The 26,169-nt window shown below is 43.0% G+C and overlaps 1 protein-coding gene across 1 annotated transcript in view; it reads right to left on the reverse strand.

Moving 5' to 3' along the window:
* LOC133953412 (teneurin-3) overlaps window positions 1-26,169 on the reverse strand; it is a 355,699-nt gene that overhangs the window by 192,390 nt on the left and 137,140 nt on the right. The window contains exon 4 of the mRNA XM_062387329.1: window positions 8,551-8,650. The gene's annotated coding sequence lies outside the window, so the exon portion shown is untranslated. The remainder of the gene's footprint in view (window positions 1-8,550; window positions 8,651-26,169) is intronic.

A 26,169-nucleotide genomic window follows, 5' to 3' on the forward strand; every position in this document is an offset into this window, starting at 1 on the left:
TTTGAAAGCTGTTTGTATGGTGAACAGCCCCTGTTTATTTGGGGAACGACCCTCAGTTTGTTCTTCTTTGTTGTACATTTGTTATGTTTGTTTAGTGTAGTTCATGTGTTAAGCTCAGGACATGACATGTATATAAGATTTATGTGGGGGTATCAGTGTGTTTCTATTCCTGACAGGATGAATGTGGGCTTGACCCGCTCTGACTCTCTTACTCTGCCCTGGTGTCAAATAGTGTCTTATGGCCATGTCTGATTTATATAATCTTAAGATCTGTTCATGGAACGTCCGTGGCCTCCAAAAACCTGCCAAGAGGACGGCAGTATTATCATTTTTGAAAAAGGAAAGTGTTTCTATTGCATTCCTCCAGGAGACTCACCTGGAGGACAAAGATAATGCTAAATTGCTGAGGAGCTGGGTGGGGCACGTTTTTGCCACCTCATACTCCTCTTTCAGTAGGGGCGTTGCCATTTTGATTAGTAAAAAGCTGGCATTTAGGTCTCTTGAGTGTGTCAAAGACAGCCAGGGCCGGTATGTAATTGTTAAGGTAATACTCGCAGGGAAAGAGGTAACATTCATGAATCTATATTGTCCCCCAGCTTACTCCCCTGATTTTCTTTCGAAGGCTTTTGCAGTTTTTATGGAGCGGGCCTCAGGTGACTCTTTTGTGGGAGGAGATTTCAATTGTCACCTAAACCCTCTCTTGACAAACTTCCATCTGACATTTCTCCCCCTTCTAAGCGAGCAAGGGTGCTCACTAATATATGTGTTGATATTGAATATTGTGATGTGTGGAGGCAGCTTCACCCTACTGATTCAGAGTTCACTTTTTTTTCGGCCCCACATAAAAGTCACACCAGAATTGATTACATTTTTATCCCCTCCTCAAAAATTTCAAAGTGTCCCCTGTTTAATATATTGTTTGTGAAATATCCTGAATCTGTTAAAAAATACTGTTCTAACCCTGTCACTCTTAGTACCACCATTCGCTCTATAGAAGGCCGGGCTCAATTATCGTCTCCTCTCATTCCCATTCTTGACCACCCGGACTTCCTGCCAGGCTGTGGTGATCAGGGCTTTAAAGTGTTGAGCACCCAAGGGCTGAAGAAAATGGGTGATCTATTTAAGGGCCAGACTTTGTTATCCTTTCAGCAGTTGCAACAAAAATTTGGTTTATCCAATCAGGGTGACTTTTACAGATATTTACAAATTAGAGATTTCATAGTTAAAGACACCACCTTAATGACTAATAACACCACTTCGTGTGTGGAGAAGACCTTGACTCTGCAGATTAGTAAGAAATGTATTACTGTTTTTTACAGAGCTCTGAACTCTAGTTCTCCTCTTACCTCACAAACCACCAAGAAAGCCTGGGAGAAAGATCTAGGCGTTGCCATAGGTGATGCTGACTGGCAGGAAGTCTGGTCTCAGGCCATGAACATTTCTGTGTGTAACCGCACCAAATCCATACAGTTCAGAATTGTGCATCGCACGCATATAACACCTCTTGTCAAGAACAAAATGGATTCTAATATCTCCCCGCTCTGCTGGAAATGCAGATCTGAGACTGGTAGTTATGCCCACTGCCTCTGGTCATGTGTGAAATTACAAAGCTACTGGTCTAGTATTGTGATTGAACTGACTGTTAGCTTTGGTAGGGGGGGGGGGGGGGGGCGGGCTGGAAAATGTGCCCATGTGCCCAATGCCATTTATTTTTATTTTTTATCTACTGTACCCACATGCCCACATTTGTTTTGTTTTTTTCCTTTTCTGTCGTGTCTGGGCGGTTCTGTATGTTTTGTGTTATGAGAAAATTTAATAAAAATATTATAAAAAAAAAAAAAAAAGACAGATAGATAGATAGATAGAATGCAAAAATGTAAAACAAAAGTAGGTAGAAAGGCAAGAGCAGTATGTCCAATATATGTGTCCAGACAAAACTGTTACAGACAGATACAAAAATTACTTAAATTAAAAAACATCCTGATTTGTGCAAGGAATGATACTTACACTGTCTTATTCTCAAATATAAATTTTAGAATATTGTGCCATGAAAATATGATGTGCAAATACAAAGGTAAGGAAGTAGATTGCAGCTAAATTATGATTATTTTTCACTTATTGGCTTTGACATTATATGTTCCGAAATGAGTGCAGTGTAGAGTTTGCTGTGATTTAAACATATGCGTAGCCCTAAACATTGAAAAACAACATTGCTGAACAGTGCGTTACAAAATAAAATTATAAAGTGCACATTTCAGGTAAACAAGGACCCTATAGAGCCGTTAAACCATGGCTTAATATTTTCTTTTTTTCAAGTTTGCTGTGAACATAGCAGTCAGGCCTCTCAAACAGACAAGCAACAAAATAACAAACAAACAAAACACACAGGACTACTTTGAATTAAATTAAAGAAAGAACTATGTAGGGCTATTTGAGTCCTCCCGAAATTTGTGGAAAATGTATGAAATAAGAAGTACCCTATTTTGAAATAAATAAAAACATGCAGCCTAATAGCTTAAAAATATATATTTTAGTATAATATTAAAACAAAAAAGCGAGAGCAGGTCAGACTGGAGGCGAACACAGATACTTTAGCTCGATAGAAACCAACTGCAGCTTCTGCTCTGATAAAGAAGCTGAGGAACTGATCTCTGAGCAGCTGAGACCAGAGAAACTCTGTGTTTTTTTAACTGTTTCCATAGTTAAGAAGCAGTCAGTCACTGAGCTGCTGCTTCACTCTGATCTGTGTCTCTCTGAGCAGTGCGCGGGGGCGGGGGGCGGAGCTCACGGACCGGTGCGCTATCTGGGAGCACACACACAGAGACACACACACTCGCCCGCTCCTGGTACTTCATGACAGCCTGATACGATGATGTTTAAAAAAAAATGTGTGACTTAGTCAACCACCAACATGCAAAAGCGTGTGAGAGTTGGCAGCTCTGCGTTAATCTCGCAAGAACAAAATTGACGCCGTTAAAATGGGTTTGCGTTAACGCCGTTAATTACGCGTTTAACTGACAGCACTAATTATTATTACTATAAATTATTATTATTATATAGTGCACTAATAGAATCAATTGATTTTAGTCACCACGTAAATAACCCCATTTAAATTATACTCTTGATCTTGCCCTGACATATGGCATTGAAATGGAACATTTTATAAAACTTCCACATACCCTCCTCTGTCTCACTTTGCTTCCTTTACTATGGCATTTACAATCGTCAACTACAATGACTTTGGTTTAAACTTCTACTATAGGTGATGTTTATCAGATAATACTGTAAACAAATTTAAGGAAAAGATGCCTCTGAAATGGACTGCACAGCTATGTGTCAGTACAATGCAGGACTGTAAACCCAATGAAACACCCACGCTTGGTGATTGTAAATAGCAGCCTCAAGCAAACAACCATTGACACTGTCAATCAGATTAATATGTCTCTGTGTACTGGCTTTGTACTGCAGGCTTTTAAGGTATCAGTAATTTAACCAATTAAACCCCCTAAAAAGGCCACTCTTGACTCGGGTGTTTTAGCTAATAGGGTCATTTTGGTTTACTGGGGACACCATCTCCCCTCAGTCACCTACGAATGGCTGCTAGGTGAATTACAAACCCTTGCAATCTGCTCTGAAGAAGGCTACATACACAATGTTCTTTTGTTTAAATACTCACTTTTCAAAACAATTTTACCTGGAGTCCTCACTACACTGAAGTTTTCAAGCCCGTAAAAGAGACAATGACAAAGAAACCCACAATGTCTTCCTGATTGGTTCTTATCAGTATTTACTCCACTACCAGCAGTGAAAGCAAAGCCTTGAAACTAAGCCACCAAATGACAAGTATACATTAAGTTATGATATATGTGCAAGATCCTAACTTGCGGCAATGGACAATGACTGTGGACTATAGTGGATCCGATCTTGATGATGGATCAGGATCTTGCTGGCTGCTGACCATAGGCTATGACAAGTGGCTCTCTCTGAGGTTTCTACGTATTTTTAACCTGTTAAAATGTTTTTTTAGTAGTTTTTCCTTACTCTTGTTGAGGGTTAAGGACAGAGGATGTCTCACCATGTTAAAGCCCAAGAGACAAATTGTGATTTGTGAATATGGGCTATACAAATAAAATTTGATTGATTGATTGATAAACTGAAGTAACTTCTATATACAGCAGAGGTGTATAGTAACGAAGTAGATGTACTTCGTTACACTACTTAAGTATTTTTTTTGAGGATTTGTACTTTACTTGAGTTTTTTTTTTTATCAGGACTTTTACTTTTACTTCACTACATTTTTAAGTTAAAAAATATACTTTTACTTCGTTACTTTGACATTTGCCACCTCCTTACTCGTTACAAATTAAAATAGTCTCTGCATGAGATTCCGAGAGGACGAGAAGAACCACGTACGGTACTCTCGCGAAGAAGGTATAAATGCGGGATGCGCACGCCGCGTGGGGGCGGCAGGGAGATCACTACAAACATGGCAGCCGCAGAGCATGTGGATGAGGGAGACACAGAAGACGACGCACGGCGTTCAACAGAAGTCGACGACGGACACCCGTGGTCATACCTGGAAAGTATGTTCAGCTACCTCTGGATGGAGGCAAATTCCTACCGAATGAAGTGCATGTTATGCCTTCCGAAGTGCCACGAAATAAAGGCCTTCAAAAACTCCCCGTCCAACCTCAAAAAACACATCGAAGTAAGTGCATTAAGTAAGCAATGTCATTTCATGTGGCAGGAGGGATATACAAATGTGTAAAACATAGTTTTAGCTAACATTACAGGCAAGTTGCTAACGTAACGACGTGCTAGCATGGTTGCGTGCTAGTAGCAAGTTGCTAACGCTATGTGCTAACGTTAGCAACTTGCCCCTATCACACGTGTGGTGATGTCGTGGACAAATAAACCTACGCCACACACACATGCACGCACACAAGTGTTATGCAGGAGTGTCAATAAACAGGGTTAGCATCTCGAACGAGGCAGTTTTCCTCCTGCATGATACATTTTGCTTCACACAAAGTGCTTCACTTTTTTTAATGAAAAATACACAAATAAATCATACAAAATCTGTAACTTGGAAGTTAAGCAATAGGCTATTGAAAATGTGCCTGTTTGTTCATAGGAACTGTAGTAAAATGGCATGCTGTTCATTAAAATAGCTTTGTGTTTGTTTTTTTAAATTGTATTTGTTGTACAGCAATTAGATATCCAAGCTCAGTGTCCTGTATGATGTTTTAGCTTTAAATTATTTGGTATTTTTGAAAGATAAAATATAGTTGACAGTTGACCATTTCTTTTTTTTTATTAATGTTGGACATGCCCACAAACGGGACATCAGGGTGAAAGGGGTTAGAAATCCAGACCTGTCATTGTGGTAACTGTTGAATGATGTCTTGAGTATCATTTGAACTAATATTATTATTTCTTTTAATTTTGTGTTTTTCATGTAGAGAGCACATCCACAACATCTAAAGAAATATGAGCAGCTGACCTCACAAAAAAGAAAGAGGGCTTCGGAAGCTGGGACCTCCACCCTCAAACAGACCACGTTGCTGGCTACCCGATCCATATCTCAGAGTGCTGTTGACAGGGCCATTGTTAAGTATGTTGTCAACAATCTACAGCCATTGTCAACTGTCGAGAATGAAGCCTTCAGAGAGCTTCTCACAGATCTTCTTCCTACTGCCAAAGTCATCACACGGGTCACCCTGCGATCAAGGATTGAAGATTTAGCAAAGTCTATGAAAAACGTGTTAACTGAGGAGATGAGTAAAGTGGACCACATCGCCACCACTACAGACTGCTGGTCAGTTAGGAGAAGGAGCTTCCTTGGTGTGACTGCTCATTGGGTGAACTCTACAGACCTAACTAGACGATCAGCAGCCCTAGCTTGCAGACAGCTAAGAGGTTCCCACACCTTTGATGTTTTGGCCACCGCACTCAATGACATCCATGCTGAATATGGCATCAGGAACAAAGTTGTGAGGACAACAACCGATAATGGCTCCAACTTCCTGAAGGCTTTTCAAGTTTTTAGTGTGGACAAAAACAATAATGAAGCAGAAGAGAAAGAAGATGAGGAAGGGAATGAGATGGAGGGAGTGGAATTTGTTGACATGACTTCAATCCTTGTTGAGAATGATGGCTTTGAGTTTGAGCTTCAGAAACATCAACGATGTGCTTGTCATCTGCTCAACTTAGTGTCTACAGTTGATGCTGAAAAAGCAACAGCCAACGATGGATACAAAAAACTGCAACGCTCAACATTCAGCAAGTGTTATGGGCTGTGGAATAAGTGTGGAAGATCCTGCCAAGCAGCTGAAGCTGTGGAAGATGCCTGCTCCCTCCAGCTGCGATGACCAAACGCCACCAGGTGGAACTCAATGTTTATGGCTGTGGAAAGGCTCCTCAAGATTCTGAGAGAGAAGGGAGAGCCAGCTTTGAGAGAGATCTGTGCAGAATTAAAGGTGCCAATGTAAGTTTGAATTATGTATTTATGTATTTTTTATTTTATTTTTTGGGTACAATATTCATGCATAATTGTAAAACAGTGGTTTGTTTTCTCCCTAACAGGTTTTATCCAGTTGAGCTCACTTTCCTAAAAGAGTACTACACCACCATGAGCCCTGTTGCCCAGTCCATCAACATCCTCCAAGGAGAAGTGGAAGTCCAGATGGGATGGCTTCTTCCGACTATTTCCTTGCTGAGCAGCAAACTGGAAAAAATAAAGATTGCACTGAAGCACTGCAAGCCGCTGGTTGAAGCCATTCAAGTGGGCATCCAGAACCGTTTTGGTGAAATGTCAAGAGACCCTGAATTGGTTGCTGCAGCGATTCTCATCTCAAAATTCAAAACGGCCTGGATCAAAGATGATGCTACACTGAAAATCGGTAAGACAACATGGAGAAAATAAAAGGAAGAAAATATCCATAAAATTAAATTGTATCCATTAAATTACAAATCTAATGCACACTTACTACATTTTTTTTATTATTTTATTACTCATTTCATACACCAGTCTAATTTTGAATAGTGGTTGAGCCAATATCTAAGATGTCTAATTGTCAGAGTCAAGACTTGACTCCTCATCTATTCCCTGAATTTGTGTAGCCCACCTGCAAGCTCACACTGCCTTGGTTGTAGATCTGTTATTTTCACAATTTGTCACAACCTTTTTTCTACTTTATATCTCAAAAGCTAATTTTGGCCTTTTGTTTCTGATAGTGTTTTTTGTCAATTTAATATTATTTATTCCTTTAGAATTATGGAAAATGTCATAAATGTAATTAAATTTGTCCAATAAAAATGTGACTGTACTAATGCTAGTGTCACCCTCCCTGTGTTTCAGGGTTGGACTACATCAGGGAGCAGTTGGAGGATCCTTCTATTTCAGCAGAGGCTGGATCTGGCTCATCTGATGAGGGAGACTTCTTCCACATCCTGAAAAGTTCCCACAAAACACCAAGCGCCACCAAGCAGCTTGATTCGTATCTGGCCTACTCAACAGACGACATCAAGATTCTCAAGACGTTTCCTGTGGTTCTCAAGTTGTCTGTCAAACTCAACACACCTCTGCCTGCTTCTGCAGCTTGCGAAAGGCTGTTCAGCATAGCAGGTCTCATCTTCAGCCCAAAAAGAGCACGGCTAGCTGCAGACACTTTTGAAAATCAGCTTCTGCTGAGGATGAACCGCAAGTTCAACTTCTCCACTTGAACCAGAAAGTTTGTTTGTGTGGTGTTACTCTGCCTCAGCTCATGAGGATTCCCCAAACATAGTTAAAAAGTGGTTCTTATGTTAAAGACATTGTTTATTTTTGAGTAGTATTCTATACCACATTTCATTCACCTGAAAAAGTGAAATAAAAAACAAGGGGGGAATAATTTTGGGTTGTTTTGCTTCCTTTCATGCGTACTATAAAATACTTGTACTTGTACTTTTGATACTTGAGTATATTTTTTCACAAGATACTTTTGATACTTAAGTACATTTAATGTGAGCTACTTTAAGACTTTTACTCAAGTACATTTTTTTTAGGTGACTTTAACTTTTACCAAAGTAATTTTCAGTTGTGGTACTTATACTTTTACTTAGTTCTTTTTTTCAAGTACTTTATACACCTCTGATATACAGTTACTGTTAAGACAAAGTCTACATTTTCATTTGTGTTCTGGATCAATAGTATTTGAAGAAAATGGGCAAAGGACCTCTGTCTTTGAACTGATGAATTAGAAAAGTTCTATGAAATAAGGTTTATTGTGATCTAATTATTTGTTTTTGCGATTGACCTAAGCAAATAGCATGGAAGTCTATTGCTTGTGGTCTGAGATACAAATGGATAACTGAATTGTTTCCAGTGTAGCAGGGGAAGGTAACAGGAATAAGGTTGATAGGTAAGTGCCCTATCATACATCATTGGTGTTCAGTGTCTTGCCCAAATAAACTTTGGCATGGAAGAGCTGGGGGTTGAACCACCAACCCTCTGATAAGTGGACAACCTGCTCAAACTTCTGAGCCATGTTTGTGTTTGCACATACATACCTCCATTCTTGTGTCTTTCTGTGAATTCCACTGGATTTCGAGAACACTGGCTCGGTTTAATCTCATTGGGTAGCAGCCCTCCAACTTTTCTCTGATAAATCTGTAAAAACAAAAAAAGAATAAATTATTAAACATATATGCAGTCTAACAATACTTAATAATTCTACTGGTGAACTACTTCTAAGTTTTAAAAACGTTTTTACTTGTTTGAGTGATTTATATCATCTTAAAACGAACAGTCCTCAAGGCTATTGTAAGAGGAAACATCCTTTTCACCCTATTATCTCTTATTCATTATTCATCTAAGGATTTGTGAATAACATACATTTTGTGCATACTATATGAAATAAATAGAATGTTTAGTTTTGCATATTTGTCACACTTAAATGATTCAGATCATCAAACACATTTAATATTAGACAAAGATAACCCGAGTAAATACAAACTGCAGTTTTGAAATTATGTTTTCATTTATTAAGGGAAAAAATCGATCCAAACCTATTTAGCACTCTGTGAAAAAGTAATTGCCCCCTAAACCTAATAATTGGTTGTGCAACCCTTGGCGGCTTTTTTAAGGTCATGCCACTGCATCTCAATCTGGACTTTGACTAGGCCACATGCTGGTGTGTTTCGGATCATTGTCCTGCTGCATAACCCAAGTGAGCTTGTGGTCACAAACTGATGGCTGGACATTCTCCTTCAGGATTTTCTGGTAGAGAGCAGAATTCATGGTTCCATCAATTATGGCATGTCGTCCAGGTCCTGAAGCTGCAAAGCAGCCCCAAAAGTCTTCTCCATTTGTGGATAATAGCTTTCACCATTGTCCGCTCTGGTCCAAAAGTCTTAGGCTAGGGGTTACAAATGGCTTTGTAACCCCTTCCAGACTTATACATATGTTTTTGAATTTCTTTAGATCGCGACAGTTACTATGTCAGACAGGTACTATGTAAGTGATTTCTTGATTCAACAGGTCTGGCAGTAATCAGGCCCGGTTCTGGCAAGTGAAATTTAACTCAGTTTTCCCAAAAATGTGGCTAATCAAAGTACATTCAATATTTATCAAGGGGGGGGCAATTACTTTTTCACATAGGGCCAGGTAGGTTTTGATAGTTTTTTTACCTTAATAAATGAAATCTGCATTTAATACTGCATTTTGTATTTACTTGGGTTATCTTTGTTTAATATAAAGATTTGTTTGATGATCTGAAACATTTAAATGCGACAAATATGCTAAACATTTATGAAACAGGAAGGAGGCAAATACTTTTTCACAGCACTTTACATGATGCTTCACACCCTACTGTAGATACACCACTGTACTGTGTGCCCCACAAATACATAACTGATTTTCTCAGTTACATGTGGCATCTATCGCACTTCTGTCCGTCCTGGGAGAGGGATCCCTCGCATGTGGCTCTTTCTGAGGTTTCTAGTGTATGTTTTAATTCCCCCTGTTAAAATTGTCTTTTTTGTTTTGTTGTTAAAAACACTTACACTAGAACATAAACATTTGTATGTGAGCAGCAAGCTAGTCAACAGTCTATGTAAGGGGGGATGGTGGGCGGAGAATCATTACATACAGAATACATATATAATAGTAAGGTGAATGTGATATGTGGTTGAAAGACTGTCACACCCCGCCTCGGGTGAAGGTAATGTAACCTTAAAAAGACTGGACTTTCAAACCCAAAGATGGCAAGGCACACAGTTGCAAATAGGTTTATAACAACATTTATTCTCCCAAAGTGTCAAAATAAGTGCACAACATACATAGGAGGCCAAAACCCAAACATCTCAGTAGATATTCCGTGGAGAGCTGAGCACCCTGCACAACACCGACAACCTCCTCCGGCAACAGCATGCAGCAGACTGTCAGAAGGACAGCAGCTCACCCCTTATATACCCCATGGCCCCTCCCACTAGACAGGCCCAATCAACAGGGGGATTATAATACTGAGCATTTTGCCAACCAACCATGAATACACTCATCAAAAAATACAGCATGCATGTTAATGTTACTTTCATTTAGCAGATTAGTGATTTTCACTAGTACATTTAAAATTGTCACTCATTAATGTCCAATGTTAAGGTCCAGTGTCCCCCTTTGACACAAGGGAAAATGGTTTGGCCCAAACATGGCCAATCAGTCCAATCAGTTGCAGCAGGTATTTCCTGACACCATATTTAAAGCCCTCAGCCCCACCCTGACTCTTTTAGTCTGCAGTACAGAGCCGTGGTGAGCGGGTAAGATTGTTTGTGAGTGTTTGAACAAAGAGAATGTATGCTTGAGGGCCTTGCCGCTCACACCATCCATCAATGCGCGCCGCCGACAGGCAGCCAAACAGGGACAGTGGTCTAAACTGTCACATCACCTCCCTCCTCTCCAGGAACTGCAAGTTCAGGCAGGCGGGACAGGTAATCGGCAAGCAAGTTCGTTTTTCCAGCTCTGTGAGTAATATTGAAGCAATATGGCTGTAATGCCAAGTACCATCTGGTGACACGGGAGTTCTTATCCCTCATGGAGTTGATCCAGCTCAATGCCCGGTGGTCCGTTTCCAAATCAAAGGTCCTTCCAAGAAGATAATACCGAAGGCTGTCCAATGCCCACTTGATTGCAAGACATTCCTTTTCAATGGCAGAGTACCTAGTTTCTCTGGGATGCAGTTTACGGCTCAAATAGAGAATAGGGCATTCCTCACCCTCCTTTCCTTGTGCTAGGACGGCTCCAAGACCCACACCAGAAGCATCGACTTGAACAAGGAATCTTTGGTTAAAGTCAGGACTTTGCAAGACCCGGGAAGAGCACATGATGGCTTTGACATTGGAGAAGGCAGTTTCACATCTTTCTGACCATTTCACTGGATTAGGGGCTGCTTTGGTAGTCAGATCTATAAGAGGAGCCGTGATGGTAGAGAAATGTGGCACAAATCTCCTGTACCACCCAGAAAGCCCCAAGAATGACCGGACTTGCTTCTTTGTCCGTGGTCTAGGACTGTCTCGGATTGCCTTCACCTTGTCCACCTGAGGACGTATTTGGCCATTGCCGAGATGGTAGCCCAGATAGCAAACCTCCGTTTTGGCCCACTCACATTTCTGGGTGTTAAGTGTGAGGCCAGCGGAATGGATCCGGAACAGGATCTGATGCAGGTGAATAAGATGGTCTTCCCAGGAAGTACTAAAGACCACCACGTCATCAAGATACGCCGCAGAAAACTGGGCACATCCCTGCAGAACTCGATCCATAAGCCGCTGAAAAGTGGCAGGGGCTCCATGGAGTCCGAACGGCATGACTGTGTAATGATAGAGACCCTCTGGGCCACGGAAGGCAGTGTACTCCCTTGATTCCTTCTCCAAAGGCACTTGCCAATATCCTTTACACAGGTCAAGGGTGGTAATGAACACAGCTTTGCCAAGTTTCTCAAGGAGTTCATCAATTCGTGGCATAGGATAAGCATCGAATTTAGAAACCGCATTCACTTTTCGTAGGTCATTACAGAGTCGTATAGTGTTGTCTTTCTTTGGAACAAGAACAATGGGATTACACCACTCACTGTCTGAGGGTTCGATCACTCCTAGATCCAGCATGGTTTGTATCTCATTGTTGAGGGGTTCCGTCGTTCGCTCAGGCACCCTGTATGGGCGTTGACGGATAGGGGTAGGGTTCTTTAACCGAATGACATGCTCGATTAATGGAGTTTTCCCGGGCTTTCCACTGAAAAGGTCTGGGAACTCCTCACACACCTGCAAGAGTTCAAGGGCTGGTTGTGCAGGCAAGTGACTCACGTCAGGTTGCTGTGATGTAGTAAGCATGGCTAGATCTGTATCCTCTTCGGCATCCTCCATTCCCACTTCCCGTGCCAGCATCCCCTTTTCCACAAGTTCTGGACTGTCCTGGACGTCAGTTCCTTCCACAGATCCTTTCCTCTCCTTCCATTCCTTTAGAAGGTTGATGTGGTATACCTGGGATGCCTATCCTTTGTCCGGATGAGAGATCTCATAAGTGACAGGTCCAACTTGTCTGGCAACGGAGTAAGGACCTTGCCATTGGGCTAGCAACTTATGGCTGGAGGTTGGAAGCAAGAGGATGACCTTTTGACCTGGCCGTAGCACCCTGTGTCGTGCTTTTTGGTCATACCAGGTCTTCTGCTTCAGCTGGGCCTTTCCAAGATTCAGTTTCGCCTCAGCTCGGTATTGTTCTAGTCTGTCTCGCATCTGCAGCACATAAGAAAGCACACCCTGTGGCGCGGGTGGTTTGGACTCCCAGGATTTCTTCAAGAGATCCAAAGGACCTTGAATAGGGAACCCATACATTAGTTCGAAGGGCGAAAATCCGGTAGAGGCTTGAGGTACCTCTCGATAAGCAAAGAGCACAAAGGGAAGCCATTTATCCCAGTCTCGACCGGTGTCGCCTACAAATTTGCGTAGCATGGACTTCAGTGTTTGGTTAAATCTTTCCACCAAACCATCAGTTTGTGGATGATAGGGGGTTGTGCGAATGCCAGTAATGCCAAGTTGTTTGTGAAGCTGCTTCATAAGCTTGGAAGTGAAGTTTGTGCCTTGGTCCGTAATTATCTCATCTGGAATTCCAACTCGTGAGAAGAACTGGACAAGTGAACTAATGATTTTAGGTGTCTTGATACTCCTCAGTGGGAAGGCCTCTGGAAACCTGGTTGCGTAGTCACAGAGGACAAGGATATATTCATGGCCTGCACTGCTCTTTTCCAGTGGTCCGACGATATCTATTGCAATCCTCCGGAAAGGAACATCAATGAGAGGAAGAGGTAGTAGTGGAGCTCTCTCAGGTCGTCTCGGAGAAGTCTTCTGGCACTGCGGACAAGTTTGACAGTACTCAATGACATCTTTGACCATTAAAGGCCAAAAGAAGCGAGCTTTGACTCGAGCCAGAGTCTTTTCTTGCCCAAGATGACCAGCCCAGGGTATGGAATGAGCCAGATGGAGTACAAGAGGCCGAATACAAGTTGGAACAACCAAGCGATTCTCTGGCTGACCTGCTGTATACAGGACTCCATCCTCCAGGAGGTACTTCTCACTCTGGTCTGGCTGCAAGGTGATGTTAGCATCTTTCATCTTCGCCAGTTGGGGTACCAGTGAGGGATCGGCTCTTTGTAGCTCTCTGATGTCTTCAGGTACCTGCCACTCTTCATCAGGTTTCAAGTTAGATAGATTGCCTAACAGTGGAGTACCTTGGATCTTCTCCAGGCGGCGCTGGCGTTTGCTTTTCCGGGGTCCCTTTTGTCCAGCCTGGCATAAAGAAGGGTCCAAGTCAGGAAGAGGCTCCAGCCCTGTCTTGGCTGTCTGGGAACGGGTAAGTACTGGATAAGCCTCTTGAATGGCTGGGGTTGAATTGGACTTCACCCGCTTCTGGCGTGCCTGATGCACAAGGTCAGGGAGAATGGGTAAGTCCCTGCCCAAGATCATGTCATGGGGCATGTTTTCAAGAACCCCCACACGAAGCAAGAAAGCCTGGTCTTCAATGACGACAGTCACATCAGTCACTGGATATCTTCTTTGATCACCATGGACACACTGTATGGCGGTGGCATGCCGATAGTCAAGATTGCCAAGCAAGACAAAGGAATGGTTAAGCAGTGTCATAGAGCTACCTGTGTCAAGTAGTGCTTGCACTTGACGACCGTTAACACAAGCTGGGATCATAATAGGCTCAGTGTCAGGTTCAAGCTCAGGTTCAGGATCTGGTGCTAGGAACGGTGCCACAACTGAAGCTGGGAGAGATGGATGTGGCCCATAACAGAAGCTGGACAGTTTGGGCCCTTTCAGAGGACAGACTGAGGCCCAATGCCCTGGCTGTTGACAGTGGTAGCAGATGAGATCCTTCACTGGACCCGGTCTCCAGAATCCTTTTTTTCCCCCAAAGGTGCCTTGAACACTCACGGGACCAATGGCTCTGTGCTCACCTCCTTTGTGAGACACGTCAGCTGCCCCTTGGGCTGCTACTCGGCTATTCCGTTGCCTTGGCATTCTGAGACCTTTGCGAGCATTCAAGTACTGGCCTGCAAGCTTAGCCGCAGTAAGTCCATCTTCTGGCTCATGTTCCTTGACCCAGGTCTTCATTTCGTCGGGAAGCATGCGAAGCATTTGCTCAAGAATGAGAAGCTCGGCGATGTCCTCTTTGGACCGCTGCTCTGGCTTGATCCATCTTCTGTAAAGTCCTTTGAGTCTGCTATAAGTCTCCTTGGGAGATTCACCAGGAGGTATGTAGGTTGACCGGAACTGAAGTCTGTACGTCTCAGGAGAGATGTCGAATTTTGCAAGGAGTGCTTCTTTAAGGCTAGCGTAGACGTTGGAGTCGTCTTCCTCCATCGCGGAGTAGGCATCCAGGGCTCTACCCGTCAAGAGGGGAATGAGCCGACAAGCCCATTCAGACGGAGGCCAGCCCCAGGTGCGAGCGATCCGCTCAAAGCGCACAAGAAAGTTCTCAATGTCCTCTCCCTCTTGGAAAGGAAGCATCTTTGGACCTGGACGCAGCGGTGTGTTGGAAGAATCTCTGGACGGAGACGGAGGGGGATTTGGTGTTGAAGCTTGAGATCTGGGAGTGGCTGTGTGTGTGGGTGTCTGTGTGTCTGTAGGCATCTGCACACGAAGACTACCATCAGAAGGTAGGTTAAGAGGAGGGTAAGCATTTTGGCTAACAGGTGAGGCGGTTATGTTGGGCACTGTAATGGCAGTTTTTAACTGCTGAATTTCACGGACCAATACACCCTCCCTACGTTGCTGGCCAATCAAAAAGTCTTTGAACATGTCAACCAGTGTAGGTTCACCTGGCATTGTTGTAGGCCTCGGTGGCTCAGCAGACCACCTAGCCTTTCTAGACCCCTCTTTGTCCCGCTTAGGCCTAGCCCCCAAGTTCTCATATCCTTGACCATCTTCATCAGACTCCTCGGTGTTCCATCCAACTCCTTCACGATCCTCAGCCATGGCCGCCGCCCCTTCCAGCTCCATAGCCATGGCCCTCGGTTTGGCCACCTCTTCAGCCTCCTCTGTAGTTGCTAGCACTGACACTTGGGATCGTAACCCACTTCTCGCTCTGCCTCTGCCAGGCTTGTTAAAACCTCTGCGGCCTGCCATCCCACCACTGCCACCAATTGTCACACCCCGCCTCGGGTGAAGGTAATGTAACCTTAAAAAGACTGGACTTTCAAACCCAAAGATGGCAAGGCACACAGTTGCAAATAGGTTTATAACAACATTTATTCTCCCAAAGTGTCAAAATAAGTGCACAACATACATAGGAGGCCAAAACCCAAACATCTCAGTAGATATTCCGTGGAGAGCTGAGCACCCTGCACAACACCGACAACCTCCTCCGGCAACAGCATGCAGCAGACTGTCAGAAGGACAGCAGCTCACCCCTTATATACCCCATGGCCCCTCCCACTAGACAGGCCCAATCAACAGGGGGATTATAATACTGAGCATTTTGCCAACCAACCATGAATACACATCAAAAAATACAGCATGCATGTTAATGCTACTTTCATTTAGCAGATTAGTGATTTTCACTAGTACATTTAAAATTGTCACTCATTAATATCCAATGTCAAGGTCCAGTGTCCCCCTTTGACACAAGGGAAAATGGTTTGGCCCAAACATGGCCAATCAGTCCAATCAGTTGCAGCAGGTATTTCCTGACACCATATTTAAAGCCCTCAGCCCCACCCTGACTCTTTTAGTCTGCAGTACAGAGCCGTGGTGAGCGGGTAAGATTGTTTGTGAGTGTTTGAACAAAGAGAATGTATGCTTGAGGGCCTTGCCGCTCACACCATCCATCAATGCGCGCCGCCGACAGGCAGCAAAACAGGGACAGTGGTCTAAACTGTCACATCGACATTGTCCAAATCTAATCAAATTTAATAAAATACAACTGATGTGTTGCAATATTTTACATTACTGATAACAAGCCATGGTAACAGAACTTAATGTTTTTTAAGAAAAACTGTAATAGTAAGATTGGTTTTGAACTATATTTTATTGGTCAGATGTGATTGCACTGTTAGATGGTATGTCTCATGCCGGCTCAGTGGTCTAAGAATGTAATTGAAGGTGACACAAATACAGTCGAATCGCACATGGTCCTTAAGCTAATGGCAGACACACATCCATAAATTAAAGAGATCACTTTCTAGGGCACACAATTATGAATGATTGGTACACACATCAGTGGCTGAATACACAGGGCTTTTATTTAAAAAAACGCGAGAGAGAGAGAGAGAGAGAGAGAGATTTTTTTTTTTTTTTGATTTTTGAAACCTTTATTCTCAAAATTAACCCTAACCCTAACTGTCAATATTTCAAAGGAATATGTACAGTACATTTCAGAACAATGCTAAAACCTACCTAGAAAGTAATATTACATTTTAAAACATCATCAACCACAGAACATACTATATCATTAAAACACCACTGTTTGATGAAACCATTCATGTCCCTCGTTTCTTTAAAAAAACTAAAATCAACCTAGACTCTCGCTTTAAGCAACGAGATAAAAAACAGGGAGAGCTTCTTGTCCTGCCCTGTCCTCAACTCTGTTCTTCCTGTTGCTGTAAATGGACATTTTAGCTTCCCCTACAATCCAATTTAAAAGTTTCCATTTACACTCATTTGATTTCCTGTATCCTACTCCTAAAATGAAGGCACTCTTACGCCACGTCTCCCCAAATTGTTTAAAAACCATCCGCAGTGTATTAGAAAGGAAACAGTCTTTCACATTCATAAAAAGCATGGAACACTGGCTCTTCTACTCCACAAAACGGGCAATTGCATTTGACTGTTGGGTTGATGATGGATATAAAACTGTTAACCGCAATGGCTCTGTGTAAAATCCTCCACTGCAGGTCTCCAGTCCTCTTTATCAAAGGCGGTTTGTATAAAACCCTCCACACCGGTTTGACATGGCTGTCCAGATCCAGGCCTCACGTCCAGCTTGTTTTTATTCAGGGTTAAAACACAACATTCATACATGGCTCTTCCTTTTGCTGTGTACAGGTCCACATGTTTCCATTCTGTTTTATATAAAAAAGGTCCTGAGAGCCCATCCAGATTTGGATTAAAACCTAACTCCGGAAAGGGGTCGCTGTCGTCTGGGGTTTCTGTTTCATCAGAGTATTCCCTCAGCATGTTCACCTCCTCGTCCGTGAGTCTTTCAATCCATTCTTTTAAAATGTGTTCAGCCTGTCGCCTGGACTTCTGCCCGATGAGGCCCGCCACCGCCGGGATGTCTGTTAGTCCAGGACCTGCTGCATCGACAATCGTTCTCAGGGTTACTGCTCCGGCTGTGCTCAGCATGCTGGTGAGCCTTGGTCTGGAGCTGCTCTGGACAACCAGCCTGGCTCCATTGATAAGCGGCTCCTCTAAAAGCCAGTGCAGAGAGTTTGTAGGTTCCAGCCTATTCCACTTAACAAGGTTCCATGTCTTAAAAAGTGACTGGTAAAAAGGAGATAATCCATGCAGTTTAAAAAGCTTAAAATCCATTAAGAACAGTGGCATGTCTAAAACCAGCCCAGTTGCCCCCCTCAGGATGCTGCTTGCCACTCGTCTCCAAACAACATCCTGTGGACCTACGAGACACTTCTGTAAAAACTGTAATCTTAAAGTGGATATCCTACTTTGAATGTGCACCAGCCCTTGCCCCCCTCATCCTTTGGTAAAAACAATACACACTGGGGCACCCAGTGTAACCTATCCCAAAAGAAATCTGTTAAATGGCTTGTAGTTTCTGTACTAAACCTTTCGGTGGTTCCAGGCTTGCAAGCCGATGCCACCAGGTTATTTATAATTAATGTTCTGCCTCTGTATGATAGCTGTGGTTTCAGCCATTTCCATTTGTTGAGCCTCCCTTTCATTTTCTCAGCCACACCCTCCCAGTTCTTCTGGACCATGGACTCATTGCCGACATAAACCCCCAGGTATTTGAGACCGTCTCTCCTCCAAATCGACCCCCCCGGCAGACTGGGTAGACTCCCTTCCCACCTGCCAACTGCCAGCGCTTCGCTTTTCCCCCAGTTCACTCTAGCAGCTGACATGTTTTTAAAATCACTGACAATTTTTCCAAGCTCGCTTGAATGTCCTCCTGATTATTTACAAAGACGATGATGTTGTCTGCATATGCTGATAAAATGTGGCTTTCCTTAAAATCATTTCAAATCAACCCTCTAATATTAGCTCATCTTACTTAGCATTGGTTCAATAGAAAGTGCGTATAACATCCCTGAGCGCGAGCAGCCCTGTCTCACCCCCCTGTCTCACCCCCCTGTGCACTTTAAAAGGTGCACTCAGGCCTCCATTAATCTTGAGTACACTCTCAATGTCCTGATACAGACCATTGCTATGAGACCTGGGCTGAGGCCAAACCTCTCAAGAATCTTCCAGAGGTAAAGGTGCTCAACCCGGTCAAAAGCCTTTTCCTGGTCCAGAAAAATCAGACCAGTTTTTATGCCTAATGAACTAGAGAAGTCCACAATATCACGAATCAAGGACACATTGTCCAGGATAGACCTACCAGGCACACAGTAAGTCTGGTCCCGATGAATAACTTCTCACATCACCTCCCTCAGACGGTTTGCCAGCGCTTTGGACAGGATCTTATAGTCAGTACATAACAGCGACACCGGACGCCAGTTCTTGATCTCCTGAAGGTCTCCTTTCTTTGGCAGGAGAGTTATCACTGCCCTCCTGCAGCTTATCGGCAGCACCAAGTCTCTAAAACTCTCGTTAAAAACAGTTAAAAGATCTTCCCCCATCTCGCTCCAGAACTCCTTAAAAAACTTGACTGGAATGCCGTCGATGCCCGGGGCCTTCCCCCCCGCCATGCTCTGCAGGGCCGTGTAGATTTCCTGCATCGACAGGGGGCTGTCCAACCCAGCGTTCACGTCTTGAAGGACCTTGGGCAACTCTCCACAGAAGGAGTCAAACTGGCCATTGTTCTCAGTGTATTCAGTCTTGTACAGGTCCTTATAAAAACTCACGGCTCTCTTCCGGATGTCTTTGCTGTCGCTGAGTTCTTCTCCTTCAGGAGATCGCAGAGTGTGGATTATTCTGCTTTGTCCGTTCTTCTTTTCCAGTCCAAAGAGAACTTAGTCGGTGCATCCATAAGCTCTGCCGTCTGGAACCGTGACCTGACCAGCACCCCCTGGGCCTTCGTGCCCAGTAGGTCTGTAAGAGCAGATTTTTTAGACTTGAGATCTTTAATATGATCTCTATTTCCAGTGGAATCCATTAAATTCAGCACCACCACAATTTCCGACTCTAGATCTTCCATAGATCTGGTTATGTCTCTTGTAACATTGAGGGTATACTGTTGACAGTGCTGCTTTATCTCAACCTTACCACAGTCCCACCACAGCTTTAAAGAAATAAGATCATTCTTTCTTTCTTTAAAACCGCTCCAAAAAAACTTAAAAACATCCTTAAAATGAGCATCACATAAAAGAGACGTGTTAAAATGCCAGTTGGCGCTTCTAGACTTTAGCTTAGAAATAAAAACTTTGCACACAACCAGCGCGTGATATGTAAAACCAACTGGGAGTATACTGCACTTTCTGAAGATGCTAAATTATGTTTAAAACAATAAAACCGGTCCAACCTCGCCATGGAAATGAGATTCCCTCTGCAATGAGTCCAGGTGTACTGTCTCTTACTGTCATTCATCCTTCTCCACACATCACACAGATCGTGGGCCTGCAGCAGCTGCCTCAGTGCACTCTGTGAAGCTCTGTGGGGCTCCAGGTGGTTCCTGTCTAAAACATCATCTTCTGTACAAGTAAAATCACCTCCTAGAAATAAAAAATCATCAAGTTTAACTCTGCTTAACGCAGTGTCTAAAACCTTTAAAAAACTGACTGTCAGGTCTTGAGACCGGAGCATACACATTTATAAAAACAAAATAAAACTCCTCGACCTTTGCCCTCACCACCAGTAGTCTGCCCTCCACCACCTCCTCCACTTCTAAAGACTCCGGTGCGAAGCTCCTGGAGAAGATGATGCCCATCCCCCCACTGGTTGTGCTTAGGTGGCACTTCAGTCCCTTTCAATTTTATTTGCTGGAAAATCAGAGACCTCTTCACAGCGTCTCTGGCTCCGTTTACGTTCAAAGAACTGATTTTTAATAGACTCATATTGAAAAATATAAAAAACCCACAAAAAAACAGGACTGATTTGTAATCAGGATGTACTTTATTCATCATTATCATCATCATTGTTTTTCTGTTGTCTAACTCTCTGAACAATTTTCTTGAGTCTGTATATCTCCTGGTCAGTGAAACCTCCTCTGCCTTTGCTGCTCATGTGCAGCCGGGCAGAGTTTGAAAACTGCTCTGTATCAGAGAAATAATCCTCTAATTTCAAACCCTTCATATTCTTTGTTTTTTGGAGAAACACTTTCATCTTCCCCGCAATGTAGCTTCTTGAGCTCTTCTGGCTTCCTGTCTTGAACTCTGTCAGCAGAGTCGGTCTCCATGTTAGACTCAGACTCTGCTGCTCCTCTCCCTCCTTTCTTCACTGTCCCTTTCTTGGCTTTGGAGGTTCCACTGTCGCTCCTGGTTTTTCTTTTAAGACGAGGAACCTTAAGCGCCTCCTTGTCTCTCTCCATGTCAATATCACCTACTTGGCCTGTCTCCTCCTGTCTTTCCTCACTCACCTGCTCTGCCTGTTGGACCACCTCTACCACCTCAAACTCCTCCACTCTGATCTTGAACACCAGGTTCAGATCTTCAGTCCTATTGTTAAGTATCATAAACAGATGTCTTCTGTGGGACACCACGTGTTTTAACAGCGGGGACTTGCATCCTGAGGACACTTTCTTAACCTGAGAAACGATCTTACCGTGTCTCGCTAGTTCTCTCAACAACGTCTCGTCTCTAATGAACGGAGGGACGTTAGACAGAGTCACTTTTACCGCCGGTGTGGCGAGGGGCAGAACAGACACGAACGTATCGTTCACTTCAATCCCATTCGCAACCACCGTGTTCACCTTCTCTACGCTGTCCAGAAAAATTACAACCGCGTTGTTCATCCTCGCAGCGGACTTCACGCTGCTGTTGCCGACCACCCTCCCCACGGAGGAGGGAAAGCCGTAGCGATCTTAATACCGTGCTTCCGGGTTAACCTGGCGAGGTCCATGGCGTTAAGCACGCCGGCCCGCGGCCGACTGCAAACACTCACACACACACACACACCACCTACACTATAACCAACAATACACTATATAACTATAATCAGAATTATCAATAAAGATATCAAAATCGCAAAAACCGCTCATTTACCGCCACCGCTCTCAACTCGCACGAGAGAGAGAGAGAGAGAGAGAGAGAGAGAGAGAGAGAGAGAGAGAGAGAGAGAGAGAGAGAGAGAGAAACAATAGCAGTCAGGCAGAAACACTCCAGATGTCACGTCTGTATGTATGTGTGTATGTGTTTGAGAGGACAGAGAGAAGGGTGAGCTCTTATTTTCACTGTCAAACACACCAGTACACACATGCACACCAACACGCACATACATACATAGACCCATATATACACACGCTCTGTCAGAGTGCTTTAACTCAATCTTCTGGGTCACTGGCAAGTCTGACACATCATGCGCTCATCAAGCTGTGAGTGTGACTTTGTGTCTCTGTGTGTGTGTATTTGGACTTCTTTCTTTTTGAGGACCGGTTTGAATTTAAGACCCTACGGAATGAGGACATGTTCGGAAAGGTTGACCATTTTGTCTGCTCTTCACTTCCTGACACACCTTCAGAAGGTTTTCGGGTTCAAAACTAGGTTTTGTTAGGTTTGGGTAAGGGTTGAGGTTGCACATAACGTTGTGATTATTTAAGGTGGTAAGAGTAAGGGACCATCGAATGCATAATGCAAATGCAAATAAGTGTCCTCTAAAAGATAAAAGAGCAAGAATGTGAGTGTGTGTGGGGAGGATATACTTGTATTTACAGAACTTTACATACATACTTTTTGTGTTGAAATAATTATCATAAAAGCCTGAGCTTTATTGGAAATTGTATGTCATAGATGAATGGAACAGTTTCAACTCGTTTTTTTTTTTTAGAGTAGATGTATAACGGTGATGTCATTGAGCAGAGCAACACATGAATTCCTCGAAGGCACTGTGTCTAATAAAGATGCAATGCTGGGATGTTTATAAGCATGACTGAAAAGAGTGAGAGTTGCCTCAAGTTTCTGCTAATGAATCCATAAATACCTGTTGAAAAACACAATCAATCTTCTCATACTGGTTCACACCAATTCTTACCCAAGAAGGTCAATCTGGAAGTCATAGTTTAATCAACTGTCAACTGAATAAAATTGCAGTAGATTTCAAAATGGCAGTGCCAATTAGTCTGCCTAAAATTCGATCAAAATGGACATTTACTAATCTTCCACCAAAAACCATAGATGAGTTTTTCATCAAAGTAAAGTCAATCTTGTTTTCAGTGTTAATTATTCTAGCAAGCTAACTGCTATATCAAGCTCTAAGTTAGAAAATATGTCTTATATAATAATTTTATGATTGATTGCTTTAGCTATCATACAGTGGGCTAGACCTGCTGTATTGAAGACCAAATTAACTTGTGTGTCCCCTGGACATTGAGATATTTAGAAGGCACTATGATAATTTTTGAATTATTTGTAATTTGTGTTAGTTTTTTGCATTGTTGAGCATTGTAAATACTTTGAAAGGTTAGACTTTGAAAGTCTTAAGCTTGTGCAATCTTACTGAATTGAGTTTTTCCTACCAATCAGCTTTGTATCAGGTTAAATGATGTGAGAAATTCGGCATTACTGATCATTTCTTGAGTATATGAGAACCAAATAAAATCTCTAGCTCAGTCAAAGGATTGATGGTTTGTTAATTTAATACTGCACTGACTGAACTCAGTATTATTTAAATGGTTAATGAAGTTGAAAAATGTGTTTTTATTGTTATATCTCTGGATATTATGGATTTTTGTAAACATTCCTGAATAAAAAAAATGCAGAAAGATAGGTAATTAAAATGGTAAATAATTACTGCTGAGCTGAGCTCTACAGAAATATCTGTTAACAGGCTCTAAGTCTGTTACACCCACTACTGCGATAATGCTTTAGACACTTTCTCCAACACACAGGCACAGCTGCACACACAGGACCTTTCTCCAAAAGGTCTCTGATGTAGTGTTTGGATGGAATGAAAAGCTACCGACACTCTGCCTTCCATGGCAAATGGTTGCCGATCTCTGGCCTTGAAAGAGAAAGAGTTCTGCAGAAAGCACTTACGTTTCCGATTCATGGTATGTAACTCAGTCTGTGGCTTGCCTACTACAATAACTATGTTGAAAAGAGGTTGAGTTCACTAATAAGAGGTGGCTGGCTGTTAAGCTTCCTTTCAACTCCAATCCAATCGTTTTTTTAATAGAAATAGTTGTAAAAAACAATTTTGACAAAGGTTTTCGATCATTTTGAAAATACTGAGATGGAACTTGAACAGCAAGTTATATTTAATCACACAAAGTTAAGAGAAACAGTGACATACAAAGAGAAAACCCTGATAGACTGATGTGATACAAAGATTAATGAGTGAGCATTCATACATATATATTCCATAGATTGTCACACTTCAACATTCTCAAAAATGTATTGATTATGCTTATATGTATTTATATGCCACTATTAATAACAATTTGAACAACAAATTTAACCACAATTAAACAATCGACAAAATGCGCTTTCATGAAATAGAATGATATTCTCAAGGCTTGTGTAAGTCTCTATAAGCAAAAGAGCAGTTTTAAAGACAGTGTGTCCTAAGGGGCTGCAGATGGCTCGTAATGCTCTGTGGACGAGCCAGGACAACTCTCCTGGATTTCTACAATTGCCTGGGGCTGCAACTTAGGTAGGGAGCAAAGACGGCCCAGCTCAGCCCTCAACATGTCCCAGTGCCCCCTGCTCTTTCCTCCCTGGACACCAGGAGAGTCCAAAGGGAGGCGGGTGACCAGTGCATTATTGTGTATTACCCGTATCTTTCTGCCACACACTCTCAAAGTGCCAGTTGGTATCATTCAGTTATAAACTCTGCAGTTAAACACATTAAGATCAAAGGATAAGACTGCAACAGTCATCACATCCAAGAATGATATGTTGCAATGTATTGTATTATAGATGCATGAATATTCAACAGCATACTGACACCTGTTGCTAATCCTACACCATCTTTAGAAGTGATACTAGAAATGTAGGGTTCCATTTACAGTAAGGATTTTACCACTTGGGGGGATTCTGCTAACAGCAGTTGTGTGTGTATATTGATATTGTCCAAGATGGCACCCTGGACAGATATGCATAAACTGAGTAGTGTTGGGTATTACTTTTTGTATGATTTCCATTATGCTTCAGTTTTTTATAAACTGTTCTTTGATCTGTCTTGTCTTTGGAAAATGTTTGTTATAAAGGTTTTCAAGATGGCATCTACATGAAGACCGAAGACAATGCAGAAATGCTTGAAGCAGCCGGAACTCCTCTGATGGCCCCTATAAAAACTAAAAATGCACATGACCCGAGAAACGTTTGGCTTTGCTGTCAAAATGATGCAAATGCAGCCAGGTAATGCTTCGCTAACATCGCTACATGAGGATATTTGGGTTCATTGGCACCATGCTTGGTGTTTAGAATTCATGGAGGCATCGAGTATGATAAACCTCTTCTTTCACCAGCTGTAAAGAAAACTTCAGTGTTTCCCTCCTCAACCAAACAGTTTAGCCATGACAGGAGGAGATTCTGTGGATTCCTCTGGGTCTGCTCTCCCTGTGGCTAACATGGATTCGGTTGTCTTTGGGGCCTTGCTGACATGACGGATATAATGTAATATTTTAAGTTAATATAATTAATATAGTAGCAGCAATAAAATGTTTCAAATTAAGAAATGGTGGTGTTTATGCATAGCAGGATAATGCAACATTTTAAAGAGTTCATTTCCTTGTTCTTTTAATGGCCTCAGTCACAGTGGTGAGACTGTAGGATGTCCTGAAGAGCACTGTTGTGGCATGCACTCATGGGTGTGTCCTCTCACCCAGTGGGTTGATGGGTAATGTTAGAGGCTGTAGCTATTTATAGTTCCCGTATGGGGAACATGTGCCAGTTCTTCCTTGCTACTGAATAAACGACAGTAAACAGTACCTGCGTCTCTGCCTTTCCTTGTCTTGCCACATTGGTGACCCCGTTTTTTGGACATGTTCGAGGTAGAGGAGGATAGTGTCCCTTCCTCATCGGGGGAAGACGTATTTTCTTCCCCGGCGCCCGTGGACCGTGTCTCCACAACGATCATGGCGCCGCAGCTTCCGCGACCGACCAGCTCCGCGGAGCACGTTAAACTGCCGGAGTTTTGGCAGAACGACCCCGCGCTGTGGTTTCTGCACGTCAAGGCTCTTTTCCATCTGCGAGGAGTAACAGCAGACGACTCCAGGTATTTTTTGGTGGTCGCGGCTTTGGACCAGCCATCCACCCGGCGTGTGATGCAGCTCCTGCGAGCCATGCCGCTGCGCGGAAAGTACGCCGCCCTCAAGCAGCTTCTCCTCCGGCGCTACAGCTTGTCAGCCGCGGAGAGAGCGGACAA

This window comes from Platichthys flesus, chromosome 5 (genome assembly GCF_949316205.1).
Source record: "Platichthys flesus chromosome 5, fPlaFle2.1, whole genome shotgun sequence".
Taxonomy (NCBI): Eukaryota; Metazoa; Chordata; class Actinopteri; order Pleuronectiformes; family Pleuronectidae; genus Platichthys; species Platichthys flesus.